The sequence below is a fragment of the Dicentrarchus labrax genome, unplaced genomic scaffold (genome assembly GCF_905237075.1).
Source record: "Dicentrarchus labrax unplaced genomic scaffold, dlabrax2021, whole genome shotgun sequence".
NCBI lineage: Eukaryota > Metazoa > Chordata > Actinopteri > Moronidae > Dicentrarchus > Dicentrarchus labrax.
Window position 1 is genome coordinate 6,966,950 of NW_026136706.1, and position 27,487 is coordinate 6,994,436.

The 27,487-nt window shown below is 39.7% G+C and overlaps 1 protein-coding gene across 1 annotated transcript in view; it reads right to left on the bottom strand.

The window, feature by feature from the left end:
* The window catches only part of tmeff2a (transmembrane protein with EGF-like and two follistatin-like domains 2a), a 101,263-nt gene that overhangs the window by 22,764 nt on the left and 51,012 nt on the right, over nt 1–27,487 (bottom strand). The gene's annotated exons all lie outside the window — the stretch shown is intronic.

Below are 27,487 nucleotides of genomic sequence, written 5' to 3' on the forward strand. Positions count from 1 at the left end.
GCACGTTCATGCACAACGCAAATGCCAACATTGTCTCCTTTCCCTCTTCCTTCGGTCCTTTTCTCCCTAACACTACAGCTAACACATCTTGTATTCACACTCACACACACTCTTCCCCCAGATCCCCATACACGGTACTGCAGGCACAATTACCAAAGGCGACTGGGGACAGGCAGTGTTTTCCACTCCTCAAATCCCTGATAGAGTCTCCTGTAGCACTAACACAACATCTCCCCTGTTTCTGCGTCTGCTAATCCCTCGAATCAGGAGACACGGCTGGGTAATGACTGAAATGATTAGCCCTTCTACTGCCCCTGCAATCACCCCCCCACCAGCTCCTACATCACCTAGTATCGATCTATGCCTGGACCAGACCGTTCAAATGGCCTCCTCCGTGAATACTGTCCTAGCCTCACCTTCATCTCTACCAAATCCTTTCTTTCCTTTGTTCCTTTTGTTTCATACTTCAGTACTTTCTCTTTGTAAGTGTAGCTTTTGAGTGACTTTAGCACAAGAAGAAGGGGAGAGAAAAAGATGAAAACTTAAAGATTAAGTTACTAGGAAGAGAAGAAGAGATTAGAGAGAAATGATAAAGGGGAGATAAGCAGGATAAAAGATAAAAAGACAGAAGAGCAAAAGATGGTGGATCAATTACAAAGGTGCTGTGGATCTTCATCCGGGGGTTAAAGAGTATCTTTAATCCCCTTACTGGCGTCTGGATGCATGTATGTATGCATGAAAAAAAACAACAGAATTCAACTTCACTGGTGACGCTCAGTTTTTCCTCTAGAAAACAGGAGCAGTTTGCTGTGAGGGAGGAAACCAGCGTGACAAGCTCAGAGCTCATTTAACTGCAGCAGCTGGCCGAGTTGCTCTGGTTCGGCTACTGTGAGTTGTAAAATAGAACCAGGGTCAGCCACTGTGCACGGCAAACTAGCAAACATATCTTTGATGATAAAGCAAAATGAAAGCAGTACATTTGCACATTAACATATAGGATACAATCCAAAGTAAATGAAACAAAATCAGAAGGAAACTGCACCGTTTAACTAAACATAATATAAATTAATATAATACACAAATTAATCAACCGCACAAATATTCATACTTTACTGTGAATATTAATAGGTTGCATAATAGGTTGAATGGAGATCACATGTTTATATCAACTGCAATGTGAATCTATGACTATGCTGTGATAAAAGCAACATTCCAAACTAATCTAAATGTAATCTTATCCACACAAATTTGAGAGCGTTATTGACATCTGTTTATTCACTCAAAACAGCCGAAGTACAGACTCTACAGATGTTAGCTGGCTTACTGATCTCAAACCTTTGCAGAAACTCCAATTCCTTTGGTTACTTTCCTCCAGACAACTCTACTTTTCTTATTGTCTGCAGACAGTCATGAATTGGGAGTCCTAGATTTGGGACAAGCGCCACGATTTTTGCTCACTCAAGTTAAAACATGTTTTTGCACTGACTTTATCTCTATCACACTGTGCATGTACTGTGCATTCAGTCTGCACACACCTTGAGACATGTATATGAAAAGTATCAATTTAGAGAGCAAGCATGTTAACTAATCTCATCTTGCTGAGTGCTGGATATTAAAATAAAACAACAGTGGCACATATTTCCATATTTTCTACATGAGAATATACTGTACTGTGTGCTCGGATACAGGCATGGTGTGTTGGAGGCTTTCTGCATGTACATAGATACATCAGTGCACCAAAATGTTTTAGGGAGAAAGCCGGAAGAGACATCATTCATTTGAACGAGCATACGGAGAGAAGAAGAGACAATTTCTCTGAGTACGCGCGCACACACACACACACACACCCACAGAGACAGACACCACAACACAGACAGGAGATTTAGGGCACTCTAGCATGCAGCTATCATACGGATGATGAATGAAGCCCACACACCCCTGGAAAACAGAGCAAGACCACTACGACCTTGGTTGCAAACACACTGGGGAGAGACGGAGAGGAGAGGGATGAGAAAGAGACATGGGCTGGTACATCCTACATATGGCTGCGTGTGTGTGTGGTTGCTGAATCAGATTCAGTGTAAACCCCACATGACTCACTACTGTTACTGAATCACCCTTCAAAAGGTTTCAGCTGGGCTCAGACTAAACAAGTCTAAAGCCATTTATTCAAACTCCCTGGAGCATTTTACTGATTGTTTGGTTTGTATGGTCAAATGTGATGGCCATGTGTTGGAATATAATAATATGTCATTTTTCATTGTAAGCTGATATGAATATTGCCCATGGAGGATTGGTTCAAGGCAATCAAATTGACAAAGCTTCCTAAAAACCCTGTAGAAAATTGTATGGCAATATTTTATTTTTTGCTATTGTATTGATTCTGAAAAATACTGTATAGATTTTTTTGGTTAAACCCCCAACCACTAGATCATAGTGTTTACCTTAGGGCTTTGATGTTGGATGTTACAGCGATGTTACAGTGTTACATACAAATGCAGATCCCACTGTTCTGGTTGCAAAAAATTTTTTTTTACATTTTTTTACTTAGATTGTAATCATATGGTGGCGTTCTCTTTATACAATGATAGTTTCCCAAAAAATAATTTACTAATTTAAAAAACTAAATGGCAATATATCGCCTAGCTTACAGCTTGATACATATCGTGTCACCAGATTCTTGCCAATACACAGCCCTACTAAGTATAACACAATGCAATTAAACGGCAGCACAAACTACAGCCCCCAAAATGTACAGTAAGTTGAATCAACAGTTCAAACAAAAATAACCTTCCTGACAATGCAGGGTTTTAGCATTCTGTCCCTTTTCAATGACTCCTTATTACAATCATTTGCATTGAGTAGTTCAAAAGACTACATACAGGCCACAGAATAATTGCACTGATGCCAGCGAAACACAATTATGCCTACTGACAGGTGTGATAAATCTTACAGAGGCCTGTTTTCTTCCCGCAAACGGACATGTGATCCATGAAAGGTGATACAGGAAGCAATAAACATGAGCTGAACGGCTGATAATGGGCCAGGATGATGATACTGAATCTGTGATACAGTCACATTGTATCTGCATCTCACTGCGAGCGCTACATGCAGTTTGGACTTTGACTCATCTGAGATGTAGTCTTTCACTTATGTGGAGAGCTCCATTAAGAGAAGACTGTGCTGACAATTAAACTATGAAACCCATCAATCAAAATGGCATTATCAACGGGCCGCTGCCCCAAGTGGCCGATCTGACAGGGCGAGCTGGGCCAGAGAACAGAAGACAGCCAAATAATCTATAAACATAATGGACATCAATATTGAAAAGATGACAGATGATACTGCCGACAGAGGCCAGGATTCAATTTCTATTCTTTTTTTTTCCCTGCAGGAGACCATATCGCTTTTCACAAAGTCATTTGTCAGCCATAAGGCCGATGAGGAGAAGCCAAGCTCCTCAAAAAGTGAGCCAAGGGCGGTTGTTTCAGTGACGCAAATGACAAAATGAATCAGGCAAGGGGCAATAATGACTGTGATATAAATAATGATACTATCAAAATGCTTGGTGGGCATTGTCAGGGAAACACAAAACACACTCCACGTAGTAGTATTCCTGTGACCAGCATAAAGCCCATCAAGCAATATTTTAAAAGGTCGGAGATGGGAACACAAAGCAGATTTTATTTTATTTTATTATTTACATTCCACTGACGAAAATGCATTACATATACTGACTGCTGGAGTTCGTTAACTTGACTGAAGGTGAAAATTTGCTTTCATTTAAACAAGGGGCCCGGCAAGACTCATTTTCTTCTGGTTGTGAATTGATCTCACCTTATTTGCCTTGTGCAGAGTTAAGTTTTATTGAACTTTGACAAGCAAGGCTTTCCAATGTCCAGCCAATTGAAGAAGTGGGTGGGATTTGATTGATTGTAAATATCTTTCTTTATAACTGCACAACAAAATAATACAAGCAGCAGGGAAGGAAGGGTGCTGTTGAGCTGCAGTGACTGAGTATTGCCACTGCAGCTAGGTTTAGCCTGACCATACCATAACTCAGATAATGTCCTTACTGGGGTGGATTTATTACTGACTCGCTCTCATGTTTTAGCAAAACCCAATCAGAAATGACAGCGATCATTTGTAATTGAGGCATGCTGGTGCATGCTGAAGAGGTGATTCACATGCAACCTTGCAGCTTTTCTGTCACAACATATTGCTGGCTCTCTTCATTCTGTTCGCAGGTAATTTGTGGTGCAATGGTAGAACCAAGTCAAAGACAAATTTCCATTGCTCTGTCATGGACAATTACATTTTTCAGATTCATATTCAGACTTTACTTCCTTACTGTCTTTGACCTGCTTTCTTGTCAAATAACATCTTACAGGCTCCATGGATCACGTCCTTTGACAAGAAGATTCTTATGGTTTCTGAGCAACTGAAAGCAGTTATTAATAATTTGTGCTGTCACATTACTGTGATGCCCTTGATGGCCATAAACCAAAACATTCCTGTAGCATCAAAGTAAATAAATAAATAAAAGTGTTGTGGAGTTTTTGATGCTTGCATTCACCTAGCGAGTAGGAAGTTGTGCCAGAAAACCCTACTCTACTTCTGATGTGACACACTAAATCATTTCAGCAAATAACTTCCTGTTAACATGCTAGCTAGTTGGGTAGTCCTTAGGCTGGACATTTTGGTAATCAATGGTTGCATAGTTTGTTGTTGTATCAGTTGTCTCATTCTCTCAACTTTTTACTATTCACAGTAAGAGACTTGGCTTCTGAAACAAACATCAGAGAATGAAATCCATCAGGTAACATGCTAAATGAATTTCACTGAGTGGTTGAATAAGTACCTGACTGAAAAACAGCAGCTAATGCACTCTGCACACAGCCTACATAACGTTAGACAAGTTTGGCCTTTTGAAAATGTAGCCACTTCATTTCAAAGATGTCAGCCGTTCATGCACGTAGCAGTCAGTACCAGTCCAGCTTTTATTTGTGCTTTAAAAAGAGCAGGGAAAGTCCATGTGTGTCCATGAATGTTTGTCCCTGACTAAAAATAAAACAGCACTTACAATAACACTCAATACTGAATTCAAATTCAAACCTTAAAGGACCTGTGTCTAGGATTTAGTGGCATCTAGCAGTTGAAGATCACAATGTCCTTGTCTCACCCTCCCATTCCAAGTGTGTCGGAAAAACTACGTTAGTTTGCGAAACCCTAGAACCAGTGTTTGGTTTGTCCATTCTGGACTGCGGTAGAAACATTGGGGTTCAACATGGCAGACTCTATGGAAGAAGAGCCACTCTCATATAGATATAAATGGCTTATTCTATGGTAACAAAAACACAATGATTCTTATTTTTTTTGGATGATTATGCACTAATGAAAACTTCAACACAGTGACCTCTGACTCACTGCCACGAATCCCACGGTACCTAGGTGCAGCTTCAGCCAGGTAAAACGAATCCATGAACAAGGTCCTGAACTGGGTCAGAGCCTCTCTGAATGGATTAAAAGGAGAATTATGGCTTTAAAACTTCATCTTTCTCAGCTTTGCGAGGATTAGACCCTGCATTCTGTTCTCCTCTCGCCTCAATGGCTCTGTGACTGTCTTTCATTCTTGTCACCTATCTGCAGTCAACCAGAGTTTTGGAAAAGTGCATTCAGGTTGCTCAAACTTTAGGAGAAGTGGCTTGTCTACACCTCCACCTCTTTTCTTTAGTCTTAATAAAACATGAGTGAGAAAGAATATGATCTGTGCAAAGTTCTTCACCATTGAAAAGATATGTGAGGGATTTAATACCAAATGTTGAGGTACACTGATGTTTCGCGAAACGTACTGCTCCTCAGGCATGTTGATTGGGTCATGGTTATCAGGGCTGGCTATGATGCTTTATGCATTCTCTCTCTTGCTGAGAGTGAGATGAGAAGATCGATACCACTCTCACTCTGTGCGTTAACTATGGAGCTAGGCTTCCAGTTTTCATGCTAAGCTAAACTATTTGCCTCCTGGCATTGGCTCCAGTTCAATCACTTGCACTATACAAGTAATTGATCAATCAAGTGATTGATCAAATCTTTCCACCTGATTCTTGGCAAAAAAAGCAAATAAAACTATTTTCCACAATATCAATGTATTCCTTTAAGTTTTGGTTCAGATGCCAAAATGATACTGTCCATTTTTTGAAGCTCACATTAAGAAAAAAAAATATTCTAAAAAATATTATTTTCTGCTTAACAAAATAACTGCAACAACAAATGCATCCGTATTTAACTTTCTCTTGATCATAAACTATATATAACTTTGTTTAACAACAAAATTATAACATGACATCCAAAGCCAAATTTTGGTACTGGGCTGTTTTTGATACCCTGCACTGTAACACATTTCAGTTAATGCCCAAAAAGAATTGAAGCACTTTTCCGAGTGGATAAAGTTAATTGTGTTATTTTTGAGAATGTGCACTTGATTGAAGTGCAGACCAGTGTGAGCATCAATAGCAGTCCACAAAATCAAATAAAAGTCATCAGTCCTAATCAGAGAGGTATCTAGTAGATAGTCCCTCAATTAGTCATGTATCTTTAGAAGAGAAATAGAAATCACTATAAATACAACTGTTTATCTTGCTTTCTACCATAAAACTACAATTTATGAAGGAAGTATTGAACATCTGGAATTCACAACAGCTCAGTATTATACAAAAAGCATTTCACAGTGCACTGCTTCACTAACAAAAGGGTGTGGAATCAGCTTTTGTGCCTTTCTTCCTCTATATTTGCTATGGCCCTTTTTTCGTTGAACAGTCCCCTTTCTGTGTTGTGTCCCAGACAAGATTCTTGTTTTAATCCGGAAATACGCTGAACTAGCCTAAAGCAAGTCACATTGGACTTCAAATAACATGGGAGAAAGCAATGCAGGCTATTCTTCCCTAAAGAGGACACCCATCTATTTTAGGTTTGATTTTACTAATGCATTATGACAAAGCCACAGCTCTGGCCCACAGCACTCACTGTCTATTAAGCTGGAAAAAGGTTTTTTTTAATCAACCACACTAAATCATTCATGCCTTTGTTTCTGCTTAATTTCTAGTCTATTTAATTTTATATGAATGTGGCAGATAGCACCACCAAGGCATCAAATGGGTCACCATTATTTGTATTATATGTTTTGCTTTTTGTATATCTCTCCTTCCTTCCATTACTCCATTATTTGTCCTCATACACACAGCTCACAAGGATTTTGAATTTGCTATCCATATCTCACATCAGCATGCTCGTTGGAAATTCAATTAATATCCCTCTCAGTTCGCACTAGCAGCTAGGCCTCTCTAACCTTGGCATATTTATTCTCCAAGCCCCAGCACAATGTGGAGAATATACTGGCATGAGCTGGCAGGGAGCAACAAACATCCTCTCTTTCTCTGCCTCTATCTTTTTCCTGTTCACCCTTGTGGAAAAATTGTGATGCACTCATATTTGTCGAGTGGTCCTCCTGCAAAAAATATCCTGTCCCATGTGGCTTGTATGGGTCACAGGTTGCCCACCTTGACCTGTTCTACAGTGGAGAGCTTCAGTGGACCGGTACTGAGACACACTTCATTATCCTGTGGCTGTATGTGGAAAATGACCCCAAAATTATACAACCAAAATTGGCTTGTAGGTGCTATTTTGATTTTGATTCATAATAGGCCATGGTCTGCTCAATAATTCAATATTGACACAACTTTAATTTTATATCTGTTTTTTATGTTGTTGTTGTGGTGCTCCTCAGGCATGTTGATTGGGTCATGGTTATCAAGGCTGGCTTTGATGCTTTATGCATTCTCTCTCTTGCTGAGAGTGAGATGAGAAGATCGATACCACTCTCACTCTGTGCGTGAGTTTTTATGCTAAGCTAAGCTAATTGCCTCCAGGCACTGGCTTTCCAGAAGATAGCTACTGCTTCGGCTACAGCTAATGGGGATCCTAATATGAATGAAGAGAAATCTGTTCGCAAATAAAAATTCATCAATATTAAAATGACAAGGGCTCAAAAATGACAGTAAAAGATATCGATTGACATCAGAGTATGTACACAAGAGATCTAGAGAGAGCTCAAGTTTTTCTCCAACTAAAGAAGACCTACATGCACAAATTATTGTGGAAGGAAGGCTATGTGTGGCACAAGATAACCAAGAAACTTGGCTGGACTTAAGGGTTTCTGTCATTTTAACTGGTGTGGTTGCTGTCCATGTCATAGAGAATATTTTGACGTATTTTGCCGCTCATCCGAGTCCAACTGGCAACACGCCAGACCTCTATTTCGCTCCTCGCAGGTGACCAGCGCACATGGCAAATGAACATAACAGCAGAGACTAATTACTGTTTCTGTAAGCTTATGCTATGTTTGACCAGCAATGTAATTATATAGTGTGTCATTTGCCGTTGTTATTACAGCTAAACATGGCTTGTGTGGTTGCTTGTAGTAACTAGCACTCCCAGCTAATTTGAGTTTGTAGACAATGTATCAAGTACTCTCCAACTGCACCACAAGCAGGAATTATTCATTTGTTGCGCAACTCATCATCACAACAGTATCCAATAAAAGTTATTTTTGCCCACATGATCAAGTACTGCATCACTCTCAGTCAGTGGCTTTGAACTATTATACTGTAGGAAAGATGACAGCTGTCAGATGTTTCCATCCCAAATGTCCCTGATTAATGTGGAAACACAGCAAAATGGCCCTTTAAATCTGTCTGTCTGTCTGTCTGTCTGTCTGTCTGTCTGTCTGTCTGTCTGTATATATCCCTCAGGAAGGAAGAAGATATAACACAATGAAAGAGAAACTAAGAGGAACAATACAGGTAGACCGGGAGAGTGATGCAGAGTGAGTGAGTATGTGTTTTTGTGTGAATCTCTATGAAGGACCAAAATGTCCTCACAAGGACCAAAACTGAAGACAGTTATTAATTCACTGCTGATGAAAAAAAAAGGGAAACAAAGAAATTTGGAATGACTGAACAGTTTAAAGGTCGGCCAACATTACAGGAATCATTATGTTTGGGTGTTATGGCAGGGGTTACGAATGAGCTTTACAGTTAAAGTTAGCATTGCATTAGGCTTATAGATTTTAATATTAGTGATTGTGCTGTGAAGTTAAAGTCTACATAGGCTTGTGTAAATATGTGTTTTTGCATGCAGCCTATGGTCACAGAGACAAAAGGCATATATTTCACTGACATTTACTTGTGATCTATGATGAAAAGTCAAAGCAGCAAAAACTTATTTAATTATCCATTTTGTGAAATAATTGCTAAAATACAATTGTGCCGCCTACACATATATTTTGAATGCAAATTTCAGCCCAAGGTTGCTAGTGATCCAGAAGAAGATTGTCATTTAACGCAATGCTTTAGGGCACTTTGGCAGTGATATTGGGTATTTCAAAGCCTTTACTAACCCTGGCTGACTTTAAAAAATAACACTTCTCCAACATCCACTCATTAACAATTAAAACAGACTCTTCCACCCTCAAAATGCCTGCATTTACATGCTGGTATATTAATCCAGTTAAAAGAAGTTTGCTTTGACTATGCTGGCATCAATCCAGGGCTGAATCTTATCTTGGGGCTTGTTTTTCAAGCAGACAGGGGTGATCTGTTAAAATATTGCTTTTATATTGAAGCAGATATCAGGAACGACTAGCAAGAAAGGAAGCAGCTGTACTGTAGGAAGCTACTATTACAAAGCTTTTGTGCTCACACAATAGTCCATAGGACATAGAGTTTCAATATCCAACATTTTTTTCAAAAGCTCCATTTTCATTTAGCTATTTATTGCTTGGAGCCATTTCACTTCAATCACTTGTATTACACAAGTTATTTGCTCTGTATAACTCCAAGAAACCAAAATATGCATTTTACCAGCTTTTAGAGGGGAAGGAACCTGTAGTGTCATTTAAGTAGGTAGAGCGACACTTGAAAATTCCCTAGCTGTGAAAAAAAGAAACTTAAATATACTTTTAGGGTATATATATAGAGTACATAACTTGACAGTGCACAGCCTATCAAAGAAACTATGCCATTTCTAAACAGTCACGTGGGAGTCCTTTAGAGTTTTCATTATTGCTTTGGTATCAAAAGTCAAAGAGACAAAAAAAAATAAGTGCTCCTTCAGAGGATATGAACATTATATGGATTAACACTGAAAACACAAAGCAGAAATGTTTTAATATAACTGACTTTCTTCTTCCTCTTCTTTTAGATTTTTTTTGCATTCAAAATATGCTGAAAAACTACTGCTAGCAAATCTGAAGATAGGTCTTTTTTAAGTCTCAATACAAAACATTACAACAACATTGGAAGTGTTATTGGTAGCTGTATTGCTGCTGTCTCTACACACTAAGAAATTAAGGTACAGGAATGGACCTAAAAGGGTACAAATGCTTTGTCGCCCCAGCTGTACCCTAGCAGGGTACAAGCACTGTACCTTTGAACATGGTACATTTTTGCCCCTTCTTTTCTGTACCTTCAAAAGAACATGTTCTGTCAAAAATGTACTTTATTGTCCTGGTACAAAAGTGTACCCATTGATTTGTAAAGGCTTAAATTAAGTTTTAAACTCTGTAAGCTTCAGCAGTGCCGACTACAAGTGCGCTTGCTAGGGGCACATGCCACAGCAGACAGCATGGGAAAAAACAGGTTGCCCTAACCAACTCCTTAGGAGCTCCATAAGGGAGCACAACTTTATTTAAATAAATACAGAAAAACGAGTCCCAATGGAGGAGTGCAAAGAATAAGAAAACAGGTTGACAATAAAAAAGTACGTAAATAAAATAAAACTGGGAGTAATGGCAGAGGCTAGTGGAAGCATTTCACTCTGCTACACTGACAGTTAGCTACTAGATTAATTGAACAACATCACTCCAATAGGTCCATTGTGAACTCGCCAATATACGCTGAAGAAGGGCGTCTTGCCCGAAATGTCAGTGTGGCAAAATGAAAAAAGTTAAATGGAAGCTCTGCCCTAGTTCTTTGCTCATGAAATTATTCCCAGGCCACACAGACCAAGAACTGAATGATTTTACTAGTAGCCTATTTAATTTCAATAAACCCAACTCTCTATTTAAATCAAGATTCCAGCGGAAGCAGATATGAGGCTTCAACAAAGTGAGTTATGCAAATCAAGTGGATCTTTGTCCTTTTAGCCATATGGAAGTTTGTTTTTGTGGTTTCTTGGCGATGGAAGATACCCAATTGATTTGGCTAATGACTCTGGATCCCTGTTTTGGTTATATTGTGCACAAACATGAGGACACACATGCACACATGCAAGCTCTAGAACGCTCTTACGATTAAACCTTGCAGAACAAAGTGAGAGAATTTCAGAACACAAATCTGAAAATGTTCTTGCATGAGGGCCATTGTGTTTTGGTGAGTAACACTGAACCTTTCTTGTAGTGTAGTGTACTGATGCTACAAACGTATTGCTTCATGGCCATAAGGACAGAAGGAATGATTACATAACCAATAACTTGTTCAACTTACAAATGGCATTTGAGTATTGTATTAAGTTAAACTTAAAAATCTGTACCTATCATTTAAGGGAGTCAGTAAGCTCAACAAAAATATATACTTGATGTATATTTTGTTATATACATACAGAAGAATGTATGCACCTGTATGCACACCTCCTCTGAGCAGACAATCCTGACATTCCTATCTAGTGACCCCTGTGTCCTTGGGCAAATGCGCACTTTAGTGATCTTGGCACAGTAATGCCCCTTCTGTCCCCATCACCTGCTTGCTCTATTATGCATCGTTGACAGAAAATCTCAGGAAATGTCAGCTTCCAGCCTGCAACTACTCTGTACCAACTCCACCGGTGTGAGCTGGCTGCCCACTAAGCCCACCATGCCACGTCTAATCTCGCCACTAGCCTGCGGGGCCAATCGCACACCGCCGAGTATTGGAGAGAAGCCTTGGACAGCCGGACGGTTGGTGATGGTGGCAGGGTTTGCTCTCAGGGGAGGAAGAGGAAGAGAAAACTACAAGCTAATGGCTAATCCTGTGTGCACAAGACCACCAGAGAGGATTGGCCAGGGCTAAAGAGAGAGCGACAGGGGATAGAGGATTGGGGATCAGACCAGGCGAGAGGTAAGGAGATAGAGAAAAGGGAGGAAGAGTAAAGCCATATCAGAGAGTGGAGAATATGAGTTTGGGGAAAAGAACGAGAAGAGGTAAGATCTGGTGGTCACTGGCTGAGATATCGGACAGCACACCTATCTGCACTGTAACAAAATTATAATGAAGAAAATTTTAATTTATCAGCGCAACAGCTTGTGCATCCCTACAACATACGGTGTGATGTGCAGTCTATATTTTACAGTGAGAAGAGACAAGCCAGTTTGCTTAAACTTAACAGCAGATAAAGAGCAACATGGACATTCATTTGGAGTTATATTTCACCTCACAATGCAAGTCCAACCATAGCATTGTCACATTATAAAATTGAGTTATTTTTCAACAGTTAACTGAAATAGTTCAGGATCAGAAAATGCCAGTGTCATTCTAAAGGTCAGTTACAACTATTTTGTTGTTTAATTTAATCTAAAATATCACTATGTTCTCAGGTTGGGGTTGTGGTCGGCTGGTCTGGGTAAAAAAGTCCAGGGCCATTTTTGACTCCTATTTCTTTTACCTTCCCACAGGTAGCCTCGTTTAATGCAGTTATTACTGACAATGACAGCAAATCCAATAAAGATGATACTGTGCAGCAAATGTTGTACACCACATTCAGAAACAATGCATGTAACGTACCTCTAGGGGGGTTTAACCTTAAAGCATTTTTTTTCTTTTGTTCAATATTTGCATTTATTTCATTTTATTTGAAATATTGATTTAGCTACAAGTTGTCTATAAAGCACTTTTTTGATTTGTTTCAAAAGCATTATACAAGTTTAGTTTAATTATCGATTGCACTACATGGAAAATGCATTGATTGCAAAAACAGCAAGTTTCTGCCTCTGAGTTTTCCATGGCAGTCAGAAACATTGAAAGGGAAAATATAGCTCGGTCATATTCCAACAGAGAAAAAAGAAGCTCAAACACCAAAGTGAATTATTCTGCTTTTGTTCTTATGACCATTTTTATTTTCAGCCATGCTGATGGGTTTTGCTGTAACAGAGATAAATCACAGTTCAAGAGGATGATGGATTTTTTAAAAGATGAGAATCTGTAACAAAATGTGTTAATTTTCTCAGTGACCTTACAATCAGCACCTAGAATATAAATGTCATTAACACCTATTCAACATGTCCTCGCTGTTCTTTCTCTCAATCTGTGAAACTCTGGTATATGCAAGGTGAGGGCAACGTGATATGCAACTTGCAAAGGCCATCAGTGACAACAGAACTGAAGAACAGAAAACTGTACAACAATTAGCAAAAAGGGAAAGGCTTGTTTATCAACCTCTGAACTAACTTGTTCTTTTACTTCTATTTAGTTCCAGGGGAGGCTCTAGATCTACAGGTTTTTAGGGTGTCAGCTGCCACCACTAAAAAAACGCCTGGCTGCCCCAGTTTGGTGTCAAATGCAGTCAAATCTATCATGTGGATTTAGATTCCTTTAAAAAATAGAAAATAATAAGTGACAGGCTTCGGTTCAATGAGAAAATACATGTATTTGTTTTTTTTAATGCCACCTTGAGATATTTATATCCAGTGCTTTACTAATGTGCTACAATAATGCAACGTTTTTGAGTTAAAATATCCGTATCTGGGGGCTTTTCCAAGCAAATATATATATATATATGTGATTGTTTACAATTAAATCAGCATATATTTCTGGAAGAAAGATAAATGCCCCCAACAGGGAATGTAATTATTTACTTAAAGATTCAGACATGCTTTAATGACATTTAGGAGGACCTATTGGCAGAAATGGAATATAATATTAGTATTTTTACAAACAACTACATTGTTTTTTTACTTTAACTTTTACTCTTTCTCCTTCACTGAAAAGTCCAGTCAAATATTTCAAAGGTTTAACTGCTGAACACAAGATGTCTCCTACTTAACTGAAAAGTCAATTTTCAGTGCATCTGCACTGCAGATTTGAAGTTGTGTAACTCTTGTGTAAGTTGCATACTGCACCTCAATCAGCTTCCGAATGAGTTATGAGATTTGTATGCACAAGTGTTAATCTGAGATTTAATGCGAGCACAGAGGTACTTTTCCCCTCAGCAGATGACTGTGAAAACAGCCTCTTAGTGCAAAACTCTCATCACAATGAAGTGAAACACACTTTTAAGTTTTTGTTTAATCTTAGTTATATAGGACAATAAAGAGGTAGGGCTACATTTACAGTTGAGGAAAGGATTCAGGGATTTAAGGTTATTTGATTGTACTTTACAACACAGGGATGCATAAGGAAATTCAGATTGTAGTTCCCTTTATGCTACTTGTGAAATAGAAATATGTATACAAAAAATATTCACAGTAAAAATGATTAATATGTCATAAAATACAACGAATGATGAAGGGCTGAGGATGAATTTAGCAGTCTCACACCCTGAGGGAAGCAGCTGTCTTTAAGTCTGGTGGTATTGCAGCAGAAGCTTCTGTACCTCTTCCCAAGTGGCAGCTGGGTGAACAGGCTGTGGCTGGGGTGGGTGCTGTCTTTTAGTATCCTTTGGGCTCTGTGCAGGCACCTCACCTCACTGATATCATTGATACTGGGAAGATGAGTACCAATGATCTTGATGGGTGGTTATAATTACTTGCTGCAGAGTCCTCCTGTCCTGGGCCATGCACATCCCATGCCAATCTGTGGTGTTTTCAGTCATTCTTAAGTTTCCTTAATAATTCTTGATTCATTCCTGTGCGTTTCTTGAGATGTTTGATCTCCACAAGTGCATGAAGTGTGCATTTCAGCCTGTGTGTGTGTGTGTGTTTAAAAAAGACTGAAAAGAACAATTTCCTCTCGGGGATCAATAAAGTATATCTTCTTCTTCTTCTTCTTCTTCTTCTTCTTCTTGATGACCATGACAGGTTCTCTGAGATGTTGATTTCCAGGAACCTAAAACTGTTGACCTGCTCCACCTCAGCTCCACTAATGTAAACAGGGGAGTGTGTCTTTACCTCCTTTTTACTAAAATCAAACAATCAGCTCCTTGGCTTTGCTGACTTTGAGCAGTAGGTTGTTTTCTCTTCACCACTTTACGTCATTTTTTAAAATCTGTCCTATGATAGTGGTGTTATCTGCAAACTTCACACCAGAGTTGTCTCTATGTCGAGGGATGCAGTCATGAGTGTACAGCTTGAACAGGAGGGGGCTGAACACACAGCCCTGAGGAGCTCCGGCGTTAAGCACTAGAGTGGAGGAGGTGTGACCACCAATCCAAACTGTCTGGGATCTGTTTGTAAGAAAGTCCAATATCCAGTTGCTTGAGTTTACCAATCAGTTTCACGGGGGAGACTGTGTTGAATGCTGAGCTGAAATCAACAACTAGCATTCTGACGTAGGTGTTGTTTTTCTCAAGGTGTGTGAAGACTGAGTGATGGGCAGTGGTGACGGCATCCTCTGTAGATCTGTTGGCTCTAAATGCAAACTGGTGAGGGTCCATGCCGGCAGGGATTTTACTCTTTATGCACCAGAGAACCAGTTTCTCAAAGCACTTCATGTGCCACAGCGCAGTAGTCGTTTACACACTGCAGACTTTTTCCTAATTAACGCTACATTTAAAGAGATGTTACTAGTCTTTAAGTGTGTGAAACAACCATGATAATAGTAATTTAGAGTATCTGAGGGTAGATTTTCCATTTAAAATAACTATGTTGGGTATGTTAGGGAGGAAAAAAGAAAAAGTGTGTTAAACCGTTGCTTTTCAAAAGTGTGTTTTTCAAAGCCAATCCCTTCCTCACAAAGTACTGTAATACTTAGAAGCCTTTGCTGAACAAATAAATATTTCTTCACTAGTCTTCACTTCATCATGCAGCACTTTTAATCTCAGCTTTCTCCTTAAAATGAAATTTCAGAGAGTAAATAAACGCGTCGACTGTTCCTTTTATTGCCAGTGCGCAATTTCAGCCCTCAATATGACCTGCTTCTTGAATGTAAACAAACTGCCAGCCACGCCGGGCATTCCCAAAACACAACCTATGAGTTCTGCTCTCAAAACACAAAGCCTTTAGCACGCGCAGAGCTCCCCCCTCACTTTGGGGCCACGAGGGATTAGCACGCTCCTCGTGAGATGAGCGTTGAAGCCCACAAATAAACAGCCTTCAGATGTTTACATATGGAGCACAACACTGTTTAAGGCCTCCGGAGAGTGAGTGGAAAGCTCATTTACACTGTCGATGAGAAGAATCTGAAATTGCCTTCTCTGGTTTATGATGATTCAGACTTTATTTAGGTTAAGAGGGAAATGTTGCAGACACAGAGGAAATACTGTGTAATGATTTCTTATGTGTTTTCATGATGCAAAATACAACAATCAAAAGTTATATTGTAGATGAAATCAACCTTTTTCATTTAAAAGTAAAAGAGTACTGGATTAACAGTCTATTTATCTATAAACCAGTACCGTGTCATGATTTCTAATGTTAACAGTAAAATAAATGCACTAATGGAGCCCACTGTTGTAACTGTAAACACCTGCTCTAATACCATGGCTTATTAGAATGAATATTAATGGCTTATGTAAACAATACCATTTGAAAAAACACACAAACAAGGTGTCCGGCAGATATTACACCTTAGCTGTGAATACAAGTCCAATATAAAATGACCTGTTCTGGGTTACTGCTTAACTGAGCATCAGCAGAATAATAACGGCTGCAATTATCTTCAAGCAAATGAGAAAATGTTCTTCTCCGTGGTAGAATGACCCACAAGAGAGACCATAATGTGACTCCTCACTATCCTCACTCTCTCTCTCCCTCTCTCTCCCCCTCTTTCTTTCTTGATACCTGGAATTGAGGCCAACATCTCTCCGCGAGCCCGTAGCTCAAATTGCTTTGCTAGCATCATCCAGCCACACACAGCCTCTAATGAGCTGCGCTAGCTCAATGCTGACAAAGGAAATGACAGCTGGCGTGATTACAGAAATCTGGGACTTGACCAAACTGTAACTTGTGGAAAATGATCTGGTGGAGAAGAAACTCTAAAAAGGACATCAATTGAACTTGGAATCCAATATCTAGGAGAGGAAAGAGGGATGAAAAAAAAACTCACAAGCATATCACCATGGTGACTGAAATCCTATGATATTATGAATACATTTGGCATGTTAAATAGGAGTAAAATTGTAGTAGTATTTTTAAATCCTGAAATAGAGAAACTAAGCTGAGATGAGCATTATTGTTCCATTACAAGTGTTCTTTATCAGGCTTACATAAGAGGGCACGACCTGAAATCCCCAGGGAAGGGCCAAAAGGGCGAGTGGATGTCTCCACTGCCGCTGCGTGAAGGATTATGAGCCTTCATTTATCTGGGACATCCTATCTGTTTCCCTGAGTACAGTCTTTACAGCCATGACAGTTACACTGTAAGACAGTGTATACAGCAGATGGTTATGGCGCAATATAACTGAATATCACTGAGCTGATATATAGTATGCCAGGTTTCTCCGGATGATGAAGATACAATCTGTCATTTGTTTTATCATCCACTGTATGTTTTGACACTTTGAGGAACTGCTGCTATATGTGCACTTTTACCATCTATTTTCTCAAGTTAGACATGAAGGTTCACAACTGCTGACGGTTAGTTTACACTCAAACTGGAGGGAGCAGTTCACAACAGTAGCCATTTAAAATCTGTCTGCGAAATCACCCCCTCACACACACATTCACACAGCTCAAATTCTTTCCTAAAGTGCCCACCTGATTCCCCTGTTCCCTCTCTTAATCCCAGTCAAATCCTGCCATTACAGAAAAAAGTCCAATCCTCCCATCTCTTTCTCCCAATATCTGTCCTTCCCTCCCCTTTCCGCGGGCCCCTGATTTGGCGCAATCTTCCTCCCCACCCGCACCACTCTCCTTCTCAGCCCTGTTCCATTATTTTCAGGATGACAAAAAATATATGACAATAAAATCCCTGATGCCAGTGAGAGCGAGGGCTGGCCCAAAGGTGACCCCGCCATTCTCATCAGCCTCCGTCCCACTTTTCACCCACCTCCACTGATAGCTCTGACACACGCAGGCTGCCACTCGTCGCTTACGCTCCCTTCTCCCACCAGATACTGTCTGAACCTCTACCATCGACACCACCACCACCACCACCACCACAACTAATCTCATTCAGAGCCCCTGCTGTGCACACACACAGACACAGTGGCAAAGGGAATTTTAATAATAATTTCAGAGTGGTATGATTGGATACGTTCCCGTGGAGAGGCGAAGGAAAAGCAAAAGCAGCAGAGGTGAGAGATGGAAAAATGAGAGAGAGAGGGAGTGAGCGTGTGTGGATAAAAAGATCTAACGACTTTGCTTCTATCTCATTTGCAGATCCTATCCCTCTCACTCTATATTACTACGTTATCCCCATGCCAAAATAAAGGCTTATCGGCCAAGCCTTTCCCATGTACGGTGCCTGAACGTATGCTCTGTGAGACCGTGAGAAAGATCTGTTTTAACGTGGGGACTATCTTGATATATATTACAATGAACCTCATATGCCCTTCCTTTTTCGTGTACTGTAATGGAGCTGTTTGTTTATACATGTTGACTAGAACAAGGTAACAAAGCTTTTATCTCTATTTCACAATCATCTGCTTCAAGTCTGAATATGAACTAGAGTATGTAATGCTGCTGTTTGGCAGATGTTTATCTGGTGACTTATGTACCCATGAAAACATTATTCTTTAGTGTAGAAATTACATACAGTGCCTTAGCCCTGGTTATGTGTATCTTATAATTCCAATGTCAATGGTGTGTCGTTGTAATGGTTGCTAAATATGGCTAGATGAATGACACTTAATTAATACATTAAACCTAAAAAGTGGCTTTCAAACTTTGGTGCTTTTGGGCCCACAGCACATGTGCATTTGAGTACTTCTCTGGCTGAGCTGGCTGACTTCCTGTTCCTGCTGACTCCCCACATACATTAATGGTAACAACACAACATTAAGTAACAATACAAAACAACACACTGAAAAAAGCAGCTGTTCTTTTAGGCTTGGTGAACAGTCAGTTGATGGATGGTTGGTAATCAACTCACCATCACTACACAAAAAAACACATCAAAAACAAACACCATTATTCAACTGTTTTATTCTGTACTGCACAAACATACAGCCATGGTAGGGCTGGGCGATATGGCTTAAAAATAAAATCTCAGATTTTTTAACACCAAACCCGATTTACGATTTTAATCGATTTTTTTTGTAGACTGTTTTTTAGCGGGTGTTTAGTGGAATTTATCTGCTAGCTGTGGGCAGCTTCACGTGTTTGGGACATGATTGAAAATGTTGCACTGAATATTTGAAAAAAAAAGCATAGAAAATGTGGAAACAAGTCAAACTTTGCTGTTTACACTAAACCTCTGAAATAAAAGCAGTGGAGCTTTCCTTTAATGTTGAGGAACGTCAACTCCTGTAAGGTTCAGGCTTTTCAACAAGGCTGAAGGCCTATCTGCCCCTTCGGCTTTCACCTGCCTATTAGGGTGGAACATATTGGCTAGATAGCTTGTGTGTGTGTGTGTGTGTGTGTGTGTGTGTGTGTGTGTGTGTGTGTGTGTGTGTGTGTGTGTGTGTGTGTGAGTGTGTGTGTGTGAGTAAGACATGCAGCATAGAATGACCAAATAGGACACAAACACACACACACAGACACAAACACACACACACACACACACACACACACACACACAGACACACACACGGGTGGGCTGGCTGTGGCGAGCCTTATCGCTATGCCACAAAGTGGGAAGATTAGATTACTCACTTCCCTAAACCTCTAACTTGGTTACCATAGCAATAGCAGTGTGACTGGGGCAGTAGCTCGTCATTGTGGAGGCTGCTGAAGCGGGAATGGACGGATGAAACAATCACCAGGGGAACCGCAGGTCAGCCAGCTATTTTACCACAGTAACTCATCGTCCTGTTCTCTTCTATTTTATTCGAACTTCCACTTGTTTCCAAAGTCAGACCGAGCAAACAAGGTCATCTCATGGTCAAGTGTTTCAACAGCTATTCCCCAAACACAAAAGACTGAGAGGGTCAGCATCATTCAGACTATTCATCATTATTCGTTAATGTTCGCTAATATTAGGCATGATGATGCAGTATTAGGCTTTTGATTGAATATGTTGCGCCACAATATTTGGAGAATCAATAAAATAATAGTGTGGAGTGCTACCTCACATAATCATTTTTGTGCATTGCTGCATACCGACCAAGGGAGATCAATTGAAATTGAATTCATCATTGCACCATAGTGGAACCTTGCCCTTAATTCAAATTAATGAAGTGCTGGCAAATCTATAGTGTTGAGGATCTGATCATTAGATTAATTACCCCAATCAGGCTATTGTATTTCAATTAAGCCAAGTGCAGTGTTTATCTTTTTATTAGTCAACACTCAGAAAAGTAAATGTAAAATAAAGAGTGGAGACAGGCTGTGGTGCATGTGCACATTAATATACAAATATAAATCCAATATGGTTATCTAGAGACACTGTTATATCATCACTACTGATCGAATTCTTCATAGTGCTCAAGGACTAAAAAAAGTCTCAGCTTCAACAAAGCTCAGAAAATAATTAGAGAGACACAAAGGAAATCAGGTAGCTGCAAAGACTGAGAGAAGAATGGCCCATAAATACTAGTATTTAGACTGCAGACAGTCCCAATGCTCTCTCCCTGCTGCTAAAGACTCATAATGGAGTCGTTTTTTACCATTCAAACAGAAAAATGGCTCTGTTGAGTTACGGGACACTGTTTCGACCTTGACAAAGCACTTAATTTACATAAGAGTTACCCTTCGAAAACTGCAGTGAAATTAGGTCACTTTAATGCCGGTACCTACAGAGCATGACAGAGTTTAAATCTTTGACATTGGGGCTTGAGGCAGGAGTGTCCTGCTGGCTCCTAACCAGTGTTCTCAATGGTTCAATTTGGGACTAATTTAGAGCTACTAGAGAATTTTTCAAAAAGTAAATATTAAATATTGAATTGAAAAAGCCACAGACCTAAAGTACATCTCGGTTTTTAAAAAGATAGTGAATAATTAAAGTTACTGAATGGCAAACTTTTAACAGTCTGGATTCTCTATGGAATATTTATTTCAATTAAATATTTTAGAGGCATTTAGTGATCAACTGTAATTTAGCCATGCTAGCTGAGTCAGCCAGTCGGTTCATTCCCACTTTTATACAGACATTCATGGTTCCCTAAGGGATGAATCCCAATAACTTCGATGATCAACTGACTTTGACTGTAAAAAAAAAAGGTATAATGTCTCAACAACTACCCGATGGATTATCATGCAATTTGGTGTAGACGCTCGTGGTCCTTGTGAACTTGGTGATCACTTAAGTTTTTCTTCTAGCAACTTCAAGTAAAAATTTCAGTTGGTCGAGTACGATTTATGACCAAATATTGAATTTTTCCCATCGGTCTCAGGTGTGCTTTGGTATCCGGGGTTCAAGCCTGATCAAGACTTGAAGGTCCATGTGTGTAACATTTAGGAGGATCTATTGGCAGAAATGGAATATAATATTCATAGCTATGTTTTTATTAATGTATAATCACCTGAATATAGGAATTGTTATAGTCCTATTGCCATTTAAGAACAATGTTCAAATAAAGTTCAGGAATAAAAAAGGCCTGAGTTCCCCTTAAAACAACAAAAGTTAGAGTTTGAGGTGTTCTCAAAAACTGATTAACAAACAGTATGTTGGATGCTATGAACACATCCTCATCATCATCTGTAGTTTTAAATGTATGCAGCTGGTCAGTGTGGCGAACTCTTTTATGTTTTAACACACAAAACACGATTGGTCTGGACATGGGCTGCTTTGTGGTGCTACTGGTACCTGTACTGTTTTGTGTGCCTCCGCATAAATTGTGTGTGGAGTTGATATCCGATCTGTGATCTGCAGCAAGTGGGCTGCAAACTGGTACAAGTCTATGCAGGGCTGGCCACCCATCAGCAAAGATGTTATCGCGGATATTAGACGCTAGAACTTGATAACATCTTTGTCTGTTAACTTATCAGGAAACAACATGCATCTACCCAGTGTTCCTTGCTGCCAGTGTGAGCGATGAGTGAAAACCTGACTGGTCTTCCTGAACAGCACACCCTCGGCCAAAAATTATTCCATGTAAATCTCTCTGTAAATGTTGAGGTATAAGAAAGAAAAAAATCTCTCTTCTTCCTCCCCTGAAGCTGTCCAGGCAATCCAAGCAGTACTTGTTCAGTCTGACCAAAGTGCTGGAGCGACTGACATTCATTCATGAAGCCATGCCACTAGCATGGATAAAAGTAAAGGCTGTATTTCTTAATCTTACATCACTCCAGCCCTGACCATAACCCATTGTTTACATGTGATATAATAAAATATCAAATGTGAGACCTCAACTTGCATCTCTCTTTCAGGTTCGGTTTTCTTTATAATGAGCATTACAGTTTCACAGAGCTGGTAGCCTGGCTGTGGTCCTTCATCCTATATTTAATTACAAGGAACGCCGACCGTGGTCCCTGGGGACCCCAACAATAGAAGCAACAATTATAGCAAAATGTTAACCTATTTCTTCCAAAACATTATTAGTTATGTAATTAATGTCATCCCCCAGATTATTATTATTTTAGGAGAGTTACAGTTAATTTGCAAATTGTGTAAAACTAAAATAGACAGAGCACGAGGAAATCTGTCTGTTGGGTCTGTGTTTGTCTCCTTCAAAATGACTGACAGACTGCCCCTACCCCCCTGATAGTGTGTGATACAGTGTGTGATAAATAGCTCCATCTATTAAAACCACAAGGGCAGAATTGAAAATAGAAAACAGAAAACAAGAAAGTCGTGAAAATTTGAATTTTTATATATATATATATGTATACAGCACTTTGATATGAAAAAAATTGCAGGCACCCCCAGTCTGTAGGATGAGGGTTAAAAATACACTTGTACAGGACTTGTTGAGCCCACAGAAATCTTTAAGGCTTCAGTGGTCCTTTGTCCCTCCATGATCATGTGAGTGCAATTCAATTTCTCCACTGTACAATTTGATTTGGACAAATGTCTGAGTCGGACTAACGGGGCCATGTGACCAGAATCATGTCTTAAGGGCATCTCCCTGCACAGTTGACTTGTGCTCTCACTTATCAGATTAAGAAAAACAAACGCACAAGAGAAGACACTCTGACAAGCATAAATCCAAGCATGCATTGTTGGCTAGACTGCACCCTGCAAAAACACATTCACACATATATGGCCAATGAAACTGGCTACTACCGAGCTGACCGGGGCTTTATGTGTGTAGATTTATCATTGGCCATTAAAATACATTTGATTTTTACCAGGATGGCTCTCCCATGCTGGTTTCCTCAATAGGAGTCCAACTCGCCTTTTACAACCACTTTCTTTAACCTTCTCCTCTACTCATAAAACACCAGCAGCACTCCTCTTCCTCCGCCAGCTTCCCCCTCCTCCTTCCCTTCCATCTCTTCTACTGTATCTCTCCATCTATTCTGACCTCTGCTATGATTCTATCTTTATTGGGTGTGTTTGTGTTCCTCCTCCTTGTGTCCTTGCCCTCTTCTTTCGCCTCTTACTACTCTACTGCACAAACACCCTCTCTGCCCCCGAGCTATTTTTTCTTAATTGTCTCTTTTCCTCCTGAATGATCGATTCGTCACATTAATCTGACAGTTTGAGAATAAGGACAGTTCTCGAGCTCCTACTTTAAACCACCCAAAGGTCTCAAAAGGTGAGCATTCATAATGAGGTTTCATGGGGATACTGAGAGGAAACCTTTCTCACTTGTTTTTAGAGGATGACAGCCTATTTTAATGTGCATAATGACACTAAACTCTTCACCCTTTCCCTGCCTGATGCAGTGTTCGTTAATGTTTGCAGCTTATGTTTGAGCAGACGAAGACACTGTTTAGTTCACTCCTTACACCTTTGTTATTTTAAATTTGGTTTTGAAAAAGCTATGGACAATGGGCATGGGTTTAGTGAGACCATTAATTGTTATATGTTTATACATTGCTATTTTTTGTTGTGTATATATAATTTCAGTTAATTATTTATGAAAATTGTATTTATCTTTTGTTTTCTTTCGATCTTTCTTGAGTATTTATGGAGACCCATGAAAGCTTTTTTTCTCTACAATTGCAGCAATATTATGATGCATCCTTGCAATAAAGTCCTGCACAGGGTAACACACAAAAAAAATGGATAATGATAATTTATTTATATTCATGGGTAGTGGCACGGGTAAAAATTAACTACATGCGAGCGGGTAGCAGATTTGAACAAAAATGTGTTGTTTTTCTTGGAGAAATCAGAAATGAAAATGACTGTGCAGGCTATTTTTGACATCTAAATCAGCTAAATATTATCAAGCCTAATCAACCAGCAGGATTTTTGGGGATTTTATTGTGAAAGCCACAGGCTTGCACATCCTCTCTGAGGAGACATACAGCTGCAGCAGGAGCATAAATGCTGCGCCAATTAACAGATACTTTTCCAAGAACTCTCAAACCACCAAAACAAGACAAGGACGCTCCGTTAACGTTTGTATGCCGGGACATCCCATCATTTGAAACTGTGTGGTGATGGATTTGGCAAACTGGCACAGGGATTGATTGACATCAATGCCCAGTGTGGTCACAGCAGCAGCAGCATAGCGAGTAGAGAAAAAACAGGATAGAAGGACTTATAATAACGGGTTGGGGAGGGTTTGGAGTTGACTTGGAGATAGTTGCGGGTAAGTCTCAGTTCCAGTACGGAGCTCTGCCGGGAAGTGTGATCCTTGTCAACTATACAACACAGCACAGAGTTGGTCTCTGAGAGCTTGGCATTGCTTGATGGGATATAAAGAAAATAAACTATGTTAGTGTCAGTTTTTAACACCCACAATGCAGGTTTAAGTTGCTCTTGTTGCCCTGCTGCATCACAAGGATCCTTGTCAAATAATAAAGCTCAATGCAAGCACAGGAAATGTTGTGTATACTGTGTTCAGAAGATGTATATGAACATTTTTTTTTCTTCCTCGTGTTTCTTATCGCTGTCTGCCCTCCTTCACTCCCTCCATCTCTGAATCACTCGCCTTCTGTTTCCTCAGTTCTGTTATCTATTTTTCGACTTTCCTCGGGCCATTTTTTTTGTCCCCCCCCCTCACACACCCTCTCCTTCTTTCTCTGCCTCTCTCTGGTTGACCTAGCACCAGTTTCATTTCCGCTCCTTCATCCGTCTGTCCGCGGTCTTTTTTTGGGGCCTAATCTCTTTTCCAATCTCTCTCTCATATATGCTTGGTGAAGCTCCATGCATGGGAGTTAATGAAGGAGCTGCATGCGTAAACACACAGGAGGACAGGGAGAAACGGACCAGAGTAAATATATGCGTGCGTACAAACATGCACTGACAGATGAGCTTGACTACTGACTGTGTACTGTCTGCTCTGACGTTATCAGTGAGTCTTGTTAGTCAATTAAGCAACAAATTAGAGTCTTAGTTGAATGACATTATTAATCAGCTGGGGGTTTTACATGATTAGTTACTCACACAAAAGTTATTCATAAAAAGTCACTCGCAGCTCTAAGCTCTTCTCCAGCTTCTGACAGTTAACACACTTATCACAGTTGCAATATTGGAGAAATCTGCCACTGTTACCCCACTCCATTCAGCAGTGTGAGAAGGAGAACATGTAACACTTGCACCGCCTAAATGAGAAAGCTGGAGAACAAGGTTGCTGTAACACATGTAGTCTGCACTGTCTTTTTGGAAACTAGCCCTGACAGAGCATTTTCAGTGGGACAATTACAGAGGCAGTGAACATGTTCTGTATAAGTGGATTTGTATTTTGGGCCTCCCAGTTGTACAACAAAAAACTTTAGTCAAATTAATCACTTTGAGATTAGGAATCCCAAACGACTGTGCCAATAATGTTGCATGTTTTAGTGAAAAGCATCAGCCACAAATTGCGTAACCGTGTACAAAAATGTTGTGTAATTGCTGAAGATTTTACAAACCATTCTTTCAGTTTTTCAAAGAGCTTCCTGCCTTCCACGCAGGCCATACATTTCAGGATGATATTAAAATGATTGCAAAGGCTTGAAAATAGCTTTGAGATAGTAAATCCATCACAAGCCTTTGTATTTGTGATTATGCTTTTCTGTCACACTTACATTATCTTTTACTACAGCAGCTATGAGAAATCATTTCAAATGACACAATCAAGGCCACTTTGACATGTTTATTTTTCTTTGTAAACTCATCCTTCCTTTTGAATTATCTGGTGGAAGTAAATTTGGCAAAAACAAATAAGGGCAATGAAATGTGTATTGATATAGCAATACAAAGAACACTAGCTGAACAACTTTTGCTGTTTTAAGTTGAATTAATGTTGTTGAATTTTGGCAGGCAGATGTAGCTCTTTTGTTCCTCGACTGTTCTGATTTGAATATCTGTCTTTAGCTTCCACTATGTTCGCCTGCTAACTGTTTGTTTTTTGGTGCAAATGGTAAATGGTAAATGGACCTGTACTTGTATACTGCTTTCTAGTCTTCCAACCACTCAAAGTGCTTTTACACTACATGCCTCATTCACCCTTTCACACACATTCCCTCAGTGATGGCAAAGCCCATCAAACAGGAACTAACTCATTCATACACATTCACACACCAATGCACAGCAATTCGGGGTTCAGTATCTTGCTCAAGGATGCTTTGACATCTGGCAGGAGGAGACGGGGATGAAATCAACAACCTTCCAATCAGTGGACGACCCGCTCTTCCTCTGAGCCACAGCCGCCCCTCTGTTGCTGGGCAGGTTGCGGGCCATGAAACCAAAACAATGAGCTTAAAGATACTAAAACACACTATACAGTGCTATGGGTAGGTTGTGGTTTCTGTGGATTCATTAATGAGTGGCCTCTATCTCATGTAAGTACTTGTGACATAAAAATAAAGATTATAGCAGCTTTAAATAAAACAATAAGGTGTAAAAATTCAATTCAATTCAAAAGTGGCAACCTAACATTATGAGTCCAAAGACTAATGCATTCAAATTATTCTAATGTGCACTGTAAGTTCATTATACTCACTTTTGGATGTTTTAATGATTAAATTATATTTAATGTAGAGCTTTAAGTTCATTCGAGTCAAACTTCGTCTGTTCAACAATGCAGAACATTCTGTGAAGGGCAAATTTTCTTTAAAGAAACTGAACTTGTCTTGGCTTACAGTTAACATGTCTATGCGGCTGGGTTGCATCCATAGTCTCAGTGGAAGAAGACAATGAGTGCAAAGAAACACATTAAAAAGCAG